Raw genomic sequence first — 11,705 nt, forward strand, 5'->3', positions numbered from 1 at the left:
TGTGTGTGTGTGTGTTTTTGCAGGTTCATAGACTTAGTTTTAAAGTGTTAGAGTATTAGATCAATTACTTGCAAGATGGTTCGTCAAGTCAAGTTGATTGCTACATAGGACTGATGACCTGATACTGAGCCTCAGAAGCCATGCAAAGGGAATAGGAGAGAGCCAGTTTCACAAAGTTGTCTTCTGATGACTATGATTCCTTTTTTATTTATATTTTTATTTTTTAAAGATTTATTATATATACAATGTTCTGCCTGCATGTATGCTTGCACACCAGAAGGGACACCAGACCTCACTATAGATAGTTGTGAGCCACCATGTGGTTTCTTGGAATTGAACTTGGGACCTTTGGAAAAACATTCAATGCTCTCAACCTCTGAGCCATCTCTCTAGCCCCAAAGTTGTCTTCTGATCTCTCCATTTCCCCCCACAAACAGATTACACATACATTCAAATTAAAATAACAATGTTGGAATTGTTAAGACATCAAAAGTTTTTAAAGTTGAACTCCACTTTGCATTCTGAGTTAAAAAGGAGACATTGGAGATAAGGAATGGGACATTATGGCTTACAGAAATGTGCTTGAGTGTCAAGTTGACAAAGAGTGAAATCACAATGATTCTTTCTTCAATTTGACAATACCAGGGCCTCTGAGAATGTTCATCAGGAGTGTCTTGGTTGTTAATTGATGATAAAAGTCCCATTTCTATTGTGGCGGGACCTGGTATGGATTGAGTAAATGAGAAAGAGAGCTACATACTCGCAATTTATAAAATAATTTATTGTTCTTTTTTTTTTTTTTTGAATGTTGAAAAAGACTTTTTATTGTCCCACCAATTAAACAAATAAAAATACATATTGAGTACAGTCAGGGTGATTCTAAAAGGAATAATCATTTTGAGCAACAGGTTGTGAATTGAAACTTTGCTTTCATTATAGCTGAAACACAGAGTCCTTTGCTATTTCTTTCTGGACCAAATACCTTGGGATAAAGATATGATCTGCCCTGCATAAAGTTACTATGTACCCAAGTGGAGAGGAACAACATTGTATCAGTGTCGAGCTGCTGCTGTTGTTACAGTGTTGCTCTTTTAATGTTACTGCTTACTTTTCCCAAGTGTGAATTAGACCTTCTATCCTTTGCCTCAGCAGCGAGCTCTAACTGAGACTATTTGGCTTTTTTTTAATCCATGGCAGGGGAAGGCAGTAGAGGGCTGTCTCACATAATTCAAGAATGGTAAAAGTTGGCATACTATTTGTGTGTGTGTGTGTATGTGTGTGTGTGTGTATACCTTTAGTATTAGGGAAGGGAAGAAATAACTGAAAACTATTTTCTTGTGCCAGTGAGATGGCTCAGTGGGTAAAGATGCTTGCCACTAAATCATATGACTTGAGTTTGATCCCTAGGGTCTACCAGGTGGAAAGAGAGAATTGAGTTCTACAAGTAGTTCTCTGACTTCCATGCACATACATCTATTATTGTTCTTGTGTCTTATCTATGAGAGTCATGTGACTAGTTGTTTCAAGTTCCTGCTGGTTTGATCCTTTCTCCCTTACGTTTCTTTTGTTATTATATTTTATCGTAATAATAAGAAAAGCAACATAGTCATTGCCTATATACTGACATGCAAACACAAATGCACACACGCTCGCACACACAGAGATTCTTATAGACAATAAATTGATAGATATTTATTTTCTTTGTTCCATATAATACTAAAAATGTGTGTGATGTACTAAAATAGGAGTTCTTATATAAAAATGAGTTTAGCACATGGATCAGGCTAGGCTTAGAATTCTCAAACTCAGAGTTATTGGGAAACCAATGTTTAATCATTTTCTCCAGTTTGAATGTGAATACAAATTCAATATTAAATGTACTAAACTTAAAAAGCAAAACAAACAAACAAACAAACAAAATCTTTCTTTGTGCTTAACACTCAATTTGCAGATAACAACTAAATACATCATTAAATTAAAAGCAATACAGAGTGCCAAAGTCTTCTCAAGTGCCACTTGTGATTATTGGAGGATTAATTTTGACTCATTTTCTTCAAATGGTAATATTTGTTAATTGATGATAAAAGACCCATTTCTGTTATGGTGGGACATTGCATGGATTTAGTAAATGAGAAAGAGAGCTACATAATAGAAATTTATACATCAACTTATTGCTCTTGTGGTTTTTGTGTGTGTATGTGTGTGTGTGTCTGTGTGTGTGTACATGTGTGTGTATGTCAGAGTTGAAAATCTTAAGCAATTTAAAGCTACACTATAAAAATTCTACAAATAGCCTGGCAGTGGTGGAACACACCTTTAATCCCAGCACTTTGGGAGGCAGAGGCAGGCAGATTTTTGAGTTCAAGGTCAGCCTGGACTTCAGAGTGAGTTCTAGGAAAGCAAGGCTACACAGAGAAACCCTGTCTTGAAAAAACAAAAACAAAAACAAAAAGCAAACAAGTTCTACAAATCTCATTTATTTCAGCTTTGCATAATATAGTGATGTGTTCCAAGGGAAAAGAAAAAATAGTAGGCACAATTATCAGATATTACATCTAATTTTTTTTAGTTTGAACTTCAGATTTTAAAAAAATACAAGAGTAGTGAGTCAATATCAATCTAACAACTCTCATTTGTGATGCTAATCTGAATAGTCTATATACAAACATCTTGGAAACTGTCATATGACCACACAAAATATTTACAAAGTATTTACGGTCCTCAAAGATGCTTTTGCTTATTACTATGTAGTTATTTTAATATATCTTTACATTAACTTAAACACTTTTGTCTAGTATGCTTTAATTCCAAGTATGATGATTTATATTTGTGAAAGAATCAGTAAACACCTAATTAAAATGGCAGGAAAGGGAAATGATACACTTCCCCCAATACCCCTTCAGGGAAACCAGAATTGGAACTTTTTCATTACATTTGTATTTATATGTTGTAGAGATATTTCATATGGCTTGTGGTAATTACTTTTTAAGAGAAATGGAGGTTCATGGCTAATGAAACTCGTAAGAAACTTCCAGGACTTAAGAGGATAGCATGCAAGACTCCTGAGATCTCTCCTTAAAGTTACGTAATCCATAAAAATTTGCTGGGTTAGAGATAACATGAATGTTATACCTGTCTGGAATTATACAGAACATCCTCCTGAGGGACATTATGTAAATTATCACTCATAATAATAAAGCTTTCCAATGTCATCAGCCCATGCTTGTGGAAATAATTTCTTGTGTTTCTATAGGAAATCACAATGAATTCCCCAGATTACTAAACAGGATTTCAAAGGAGTTCTGCTTCTTTGATCTTTGTATCTGGTATGTCTATTATAATCAAAATAGTCTTTCCAGATAAAATAACACAACATTAAAAGAACGTTCACCAAAAATGAAAATTTAAATATTAGATTCATGTATTGTATCACAAGTAAATGCCATGGAATGCTTCAATACATTTCTTATATATCATGAGGGAGATCCTTATTGTGGGACATGGTTTGTAGTGAGATTTGTTAAGAAAAGCAGAAGAATCTGAATTTTATATGACTAAACCCTAAAGATTCCCTTCCTTCAATTTGTTAAATGTGCAACTAACCCAAGAACCAAGCTAACACAGTTGACTGACCAGTTGCGGTATGAAATAATTCCCATGGATGTAGATATGTTCTGGTATAGAGTACAGGCATGTAGTAAAGATGGGTAAGGGATGGATGTTTTCAGAATAGTAGTAGCCCCCAAAGTAGATCAGTTATGAATATAAATAGAGTGCCTCAGATCTCTGGATTTGCACACATATACTTGATTGTAAAAATAATCTACAGATTCAATGAAATTTCAATAAAAATTGTGGAAGCATTTTTTTAATAAAATAAGACAAGCCCTGAATTATAAGGAAATACCAAAGAACCCATATTTCCCAAAGAATTCTAAGTAAAATGATAATAGTGTAAATAGTGCAATAATAGAATTAGCAATAACACTAAAATACTGGCACAATATGGTCATGCCAGCCAACAGAACAAAGTAAAGTAATCAAAAATAAGCTTGCATAGTTGCATTTACTTGATTTTTGACAAAGGTATGGAAAACAGATATTGGAATACAAAAACTGCTTTAAAATGGACTGCTATAAGTAGAAAAATGGAAGTAGAACCACCATGTCTCTCTTACCATACCCAAAGCATTTTGAACTGTATCCAATGGGCATACAGAAAAATAGGATTAAAAAATGACTGAAATTTATTACATAAAATTTGAAACTTTCCAACAATAAAACAAAAACTGGAAAAGACTCAAAAGCAAGGTTGGAAAGATGGCTCAGTGGTTAAGTGCACTGGCTGCTCTTTCAAAGGTCCTGAGTTCAATTCCCAGCAACCACATGGTGGCTCATAACCACATATAATAGGATCAGATGCCTTCTTCTGGCATGCAGGTGCCTATTTAGATAGAGCACTTATATATAAAATAAGTAAATCATTTTTAAGAAGTGGAAGGAGGTGTCACATATTTAAAAACCTTGCAAACTTTCAAGGGAAAATAAGAAAATTAACTTCTAGAACAGCAATCATTCTATTTCTGAACAGAATTCCATTAGCACATGACATAATAGCAATAATTGACAGATGGGATTAAATAACATTAAAATGCTTATGAAGAAGAAAGGAAGTAATTGTCAGATCAAATATATATTATATAGTATGCGAGAAAATCTTTGCAAATTCTACATCTAATAGATGACTAATATTTAGAATATAAATAACACAAAACTAAATGTCCATTCTCCAAATAACCCAGTCACTAAATAGGCAAGTTATTTTATTTTATTTTATTTTCATTCATTCTAATCTTATAAAATACATCCCTTCCATAACTTCCCCTTCCCTATCTTCCTCCTAGCCCTCCTCTCTTCCCCTTTAGAAAAGAGCAGGCCTCCCAGTGATATCAACTAAACTCCTCATAAAAAGATGCAATAAGACTAGGAATATGTATCAAGGCTTGGTGAAGGAACCCAGTAAAGGGAAATAGGTTCCTGGAGCAGGCAAAAGAATCAGAGACAATCCTGCAGTCATTGTTGGGAGTCCAACAAAAACCCCAAGCTAAAGAGCCATAGTGTGCATTCAGACCCATTCAGGCTCTCTCCATAAATACAACCTTACTCTCTGTGAACTTCTATCATCCCTGTAAGGGCCATATTCTCCTTATGTCCTCAACCCCTCAGACTCCTATAATCCTTCCTGCCCATCCTTTGTAGAGTTCTCCATGCTCTGCCTAATGATTGGCTATGGGTGTGCGCATCTGCTCCAAACAGTGGGTGAAGGAAGCCTCTTTGATGATGACTGGGCCAAGACACCAGTCCTATGAGTACAGAAGAATATCATTAAAAATAATCTCACTTATTTTGGAAAATGCATTCATATGACCAGATGAATATTCAAGAGTTTTAAAAGTAGATTACTTCAAAAACAACAGAGGAAGAGCATCAGAAATTACCAAAACATGAATTGAACAGATTAAAATTGTGGAGAAGCAAACCAGTAACTCAGCAAAACATAATTATCAGCATAGAATGCCAACCCCTCAACTCCCCATCTGGAAGAGTGGAAGAAGATAGATAAATGTATAATCTGAGTTGTTCTGGTGAAAATAAAACACATCCCTTCTCACAGAACAATATTCTGACAAACCTCAACTCTGTTTTATATTTTGATCTGAGCATGACACTTTCATCAGGAAGTGCTAACAAATGAAGAAGAGCTCCAGTTTATCACTCCCTACAATTCAGACGGTTGTAGCTGGGCACCCTCTTGAGAAACAACCTATTATTTAAAAATAAGCTCTCATAGGAGACAAATGAAAGAAAATAATCACAGGTCAAGATGCCTGAGGGCAACCTGCGACAGCATCAGAGTGAGGTATCAGTAGCAGGAAGTCCTGGAAATGAGGACAACCAGATACTGATGAGCTAGGAAGTACAGATGGCAGGAAACTTGGCTCAAGAAATGAAGTACACAGGAAAGGTTGAGGAGAATACACAGACTCAGAAAGAAAAACATGTCATACTTTCTTTTATTCACAAAATACAGATTAAATGTAAAAGTCACGGGGTTAGATAGGAGGACTGTTTGAGGTAAGGGAGTGGAAAGCAAGAAAGAGATAATAAAGCGTATAGAGGTGAGTGTGAATGAATTGAACTATTTATGTATACTAAAAGGCATGGGTATGATCATTATTTTGAAGAAATAATATTCAGTAATTAAAAATGAAATTATCATTTGCATGCCACAAAAGACAGAACCAAAATATGTTATATGATAACACTTCTCCAAGGGGCATTCATGGTATACTTGGGGCCAGTAGAAATTTCTTTTGAACAACGTAGAACCAAGCAAATACAAAGATGGTATCTGGAAACATATTGAGGTCTAGCATCCCAAGTTTATATTTGTTAATCTTCTGTACATATATGTAAAGACATCAGTGGAAAAAAAATACTTCTCTATGATTTGACAGTTGGTGTTAAGTAACACCAGAAAATTGTCTTCCCCTGAATCATTGACAGCTACCAGAGTAGAATGGATGCCGTTTGTTTCTCAGCCCAAGCCTGTGCAGCTGAGTTGAATAGCTTTGAAATGAGGAATCTGACATCATCTGGTTTGCTTTAGTTATAGTATTCACATTAAAAAGCATTCTGGCTACAATTTATGTCCTATAAATGTACATTCATGAATGAAAATTGTCCAGGAGGTGAAAGAGATCATTATTTGAATCCTGCTGATAGAAACACCATTGGCCTCTATCATTTCTTTCTCATTCCACCTGGTGTGTATACCTGGGAGAATGCTTGTAAGAGCTCCAGCTGGTGTACAATAGAACATTCTACTAAAGAGCAATATGAGCCGCAGGCATCAAAACACACCTGTGCCTCATTTGTGCCATTGAATTTAACACAATAACTATACTAATAAGGTGGACTTGCTGAGCTTCCAGTGTATGTACATAGGACAACTAAAATACCATCAATGTTCCTACAGACATTTTTACATCTGAGTATGTTTAAAGTTTGTGTTTCCATAAATGGCTTTTTTCCCCTTTCTGAATTGATCCAGATGATGTTGGAAGAAGAAAAATCACTGGGTCTTTTTATTCCCCATCACTTAATTTTCTTATGCGTGATAAATAATTCTCAAGCTACCCACTGTGTTGGATCTAAGCAATATGCTGGATATGAAACAAAGAGTAAATCATGGCATCTTTCCTAAAGGAGTTCAGTTTCTGCTGAAGGAAGGGAAATTATTTAAAAATGTACCTACACAGTTTATTAATTTTAAACCACAACACATTTGCAAACATTTCTGTGCATGTTACCTAGAAAGCACGCTATCAATAGTTTCTTGAATGTTTCATAAACTATATCAGAAGAACATTCAAAATTATTTTTTCATATAAGATTGAAGTCTAAAGAAAAACATCCAAGTGGCCTTTTTAAATTTTAAATCATGTATTTTACTTAATATAGGGTAAATCTAGACAAAATTATTGTGATCGTCCCTCTGCAGAACACATTTAATTTTATTGTTTGCCTCACCCTTAACAACTTACTTGATTTTTCTAATTACTATTAATATAGGGAAAATTTTATCTAAAAATACAATTTACAACCATGTGGGAAAACATCATAAATAATTTCCAAGAAAAATTCAGATGTATTCATAAAACCCTCTGGTTTTCAGCCTCTCAATGTTTGGAAAAAGAGCTTCTCTGTTTACCTATTGTTCACATTGAATGCTGATTCTGACAAAACATGCTCCTTAGTTCTGAGGATCAGGTAATCTCACCGTGGCAAGCAGACTTCTTGGTGGATAATGCTGACTCCAATAGTACACTTCAAGGTTTATTCTTTACTGGGCATCCTGGCCCATGAGAAGAATTTGCCATTTACTATTCACCTCTCATCTATACCTAGTGAGCCAAGAACTTATTTTTTTATCCAGGTCAGTTAGTTCTGGCAGAAAACATAATATAAATGGAATTATTCATTATGGGCTTTTTTATTTTTATTTTTTGCTTCCTTTACTGAGCACAGTGTTTTAAAGAATTGTCTACATTTTAGAATATACGAGAATACCATACTTAAAAACAATCGCCACAGTTGTTTCTTAGTTTATAGACATTCTGATTTTTTCTTTCCTTCATTTATCTAAATAATGCTTTAAGCATCACCACACATATTTTATATGGACACATAATCTCACTACTCTTGATAACATGCAAAAGATAAGTTTGGAGAATCTATTTAACTTTTTGATAAACCACCAACATATTTTCTGTAGGGGCTACTCATACTTGAGTCTGCATTCTCACTAGTAGTATGTGATGTTTCCATTTCCTTTCCAAATTTTCTTACATTTGTAGTGGAGTAGAACAGTGGTATCATTTAGTATTCCTATAGAAACATTACATTTGAAGGAACACTCAATGATTTCTAAAGTGGCTGAACCAATCTACTCTCTGATAGATTTTATTCCTCAACATTAGAGAATGACCATAGCTCTTGGCCCATAATTTCACCTGCATCTTCTTCCATTTATTTATTTATTTATTTATTTATTTATTTATTTATTTTCAATAATACCCATTCTGATTGTGGTGAGATGGGTAAGGTTACAGAGGAAAGGATCCAGAGCTATGCTCATATAACTGATCCTTGTTTGTGTGTTTTTTCAAAAAGAAAAAATCAGTGAGTTGCAAAGAAAATCTAAAGACTAAAATTTGGGAAATGGATCTTTATGGACATAGAGTGAAGGACAGGGCTGTGAGGGAGAAAAAGGATGGTGAAGGGGAAGAGTAAAAAGAATATACTATGTAGATGTTGGGGAAAGGATTGTTAAAGCATTCACATGTACTTTTATTCCACTACTGCTTATGATTACAATATTTATAAGCCTCATAGTCTCTTTAAAAATATTGTATGTTCTCACATATTCCATCCCAACAGCAGTCCCCCCTCTTCTCTCAGTCTTACCCCTACCTGGTTCCTCCCCATCTACTTCTCTTCTGTTTCCCTTCAGAAAAGGGCAGGCCTCCCAGGGATATCAAACATAGCATATCAAGCTATAACAAAATTAGGCACCTCTCTTCATATGAAGCCTGGACAAGGCAACTGAGTAAGAATAGAAGGGTCCCAAGAGCAAGCAAAAGCATCAAGAACAACCTCTACTCCCTTTGTTAAGAGTCCCACACACACAAAAAAAAACATGATACACAACAATGACATATGCAGAGAGCCTATGTTAGACCTATACAGAACCCCTGATTATTGGTTAAGTATATCCATGAGAAAACGCCTGTTAATCTTTCTTTGCGGGGTTTGTTGTGGTGTCCCTGACTTCTGTGACTCCTAAGATCTTTCCTCCCACTCTTCCACAGGATTACCTCAGCTCTGCCTAATCTTTGGCCATGGGTCTCTGGATTTGTTTCCATCATATGAAGTCTCTCTGATGACAATTGTGTTAAGTACTGATCTATGAGTGTAGCAGGATACCATCCAGCATCATTACATCGACTTTAATATATCTTTTGACAGTTGTACTTGGTTCTAGCCTATAGCTCTGGGCCATCTAGCCTCTGATTTCTGGTACTCAAGGCAATGTCTGGAGTGGGCTCCCTCCTGTGATATGGTTGTCTAGCTGGACCAGTCTTTGATGAGCCACTCCCATAAGTTATGTGGCAACTTTACTCCAGAACATCATGCTGGCAGGACAAATTGTAGGCAGGTTTTGTGGCTGGCTTGGTGTCTGAAGATAACCCACCTACAAACACTTTTAATCTGTCGATACTTCAAAATCTGTACATTAATTTCAGTGTAAAATATGTTGGATTTATGTAGGCTTGATTTTTTTTTCCAAAACCTACTATATTTATGGTTCGTATACACTTCAACTTTCCTTCTAGCTCACTGACCAGAGGTAGAGGAAAATGAAGGGTAACAGTAAAAGGGATTTGTGGACCTGTTTAGAAGTAGTTCCTTGGGGCAATTTCACTCTTTATTGCCAGAATACCAGCAGTCCATTTCAATGGCAAACACTAAACACAAATCAGTAGCAGCATGAGCCAAAAGCAACAGCAAGTCACTGCCTAATCATAGGGAGTCAGGGGGAGTGGCCAAAATCAGGCACAATACCACAAAGGTTCTTTAGCATGTTTCTCTCTACTAAGTGAAGACCAGCAAAGACCAGTGAAAACCAGTGAAGAACAGAGAAGAACAGCAAACACCAGTAAAGCACTGCATTGTGTAGAAGTGAAACACTACCCTCTTCCTGTTGGTGGGGTTCCATTTATATGCTTTCTAAACATCACCCACTCTCTCAGCTCTCTCATGTCTGTTTTCAGAAAAACATCCTATGCTCTGGAAACAGCACCCAGAAAAACATCATATGACCCAACTGAGTTCTTAAAGAGACTAGAAATTTCCACTTCAGGTTTATATATTTTAAATTGGTGCTACAATAGTAGAATGTTCCTCCTCTTAGTTTTAATGTATACTTAAACATTTCACAGTGCTTGATATGTTTTAAATATGAAATATACTAAATCCTTTCATTTGAACTTGATAGATTTTAAAATGTGTGATGAAGGAAAATGCTCTGTGATAGTCAAAACGCAACCTTTTTCTCATTACAGAACAAGAAGAATTTTCTTCTATCCACTTTACCATACTTTTGCCAAAATAGCTGAATATTGTGTTCACCATATTGGGGAACTTGACTTTATGAAGAATTCCCTAAGCACCAGTTTTTACCTTACTCAGTCTTTGAGTTCCGAGAACATTTTTCTTGATGGTGTCTGCATTGAGTTAGACTTAAAAGAAATCAATTACAAAGTCAAGGAAAGCTTATACAAAAGTTGACTAATGAGTCACCCTGGAAGTAATCAAAGGATTCTGGGTACTTTACTTCATTCTTTGAGCATCGTCCAATATTCCAGATCTAGAAAAATGCTTTACTTCATCCCTGATAGTTTTTTGTCTACTTTATATTCTCTTATCTGTACTTCACTTATAATATACTTATGTATATTTTTTCGAGAATATTTCTTGATACATTCAACACTACTTTTTTGCCATTAATCAGTACAGTTTTCAAGTGAAATTTAACAATGTAATTTTTGTTTTAATAAATATATATTTGTTATCTTTTTTGAAACCACACATACATGTTTAAAATAAATATGTTCCAATCAAGGACAAAAATACTGTACCCTACACTGAAGTTGAGAATATTTCTATTTTTTTAAATTTATTTATTATTATTTTCTTTATTTACATTTCAAATGCTATCCCAAAAGTTCCCTATACCCCACCCTCACAACTGATCCCCTAACCACCCACTCATACTACTTGGCCCTGGCCTTCCCCTGTGCTGGGACACATAAAGTTTACAAAACCAGGGGGCCTCTCTTCCCAATGATGGCTGATTAGGCCATCTTCTGCTCCATATGCAGCTAGAGAACAAGCTCAGGGGGTACTGGTTAGTTCATATTGTTGTTCCACCTACAGGGTTGCAGTCCCCTACAACTCCATGGGTACTTTCTCTAGCTCCTCCATTGGGGACCCTGTGTTCCATCCAATAGCTGACTGTGAGCATCCACTTCTGTGTTAGCCAGGCACTGGCATAGCCTCACAAGAGGCCAATATATCAG

Source organism: Mus pahari, chromosome X (genome assembly GCF_900095145.1).
Source record: "Mus pahari chromosome X, PAHARI_EIJ_v1.1, whole genome shotgun sequence".
In the NCBI taxonomy this organism is placed as follows: domain Eukaryota; kingdom Metazoa; phylum Chordata; class Mammalia; order Rodentia; family Muridae; genus Mus; species Mus pahari.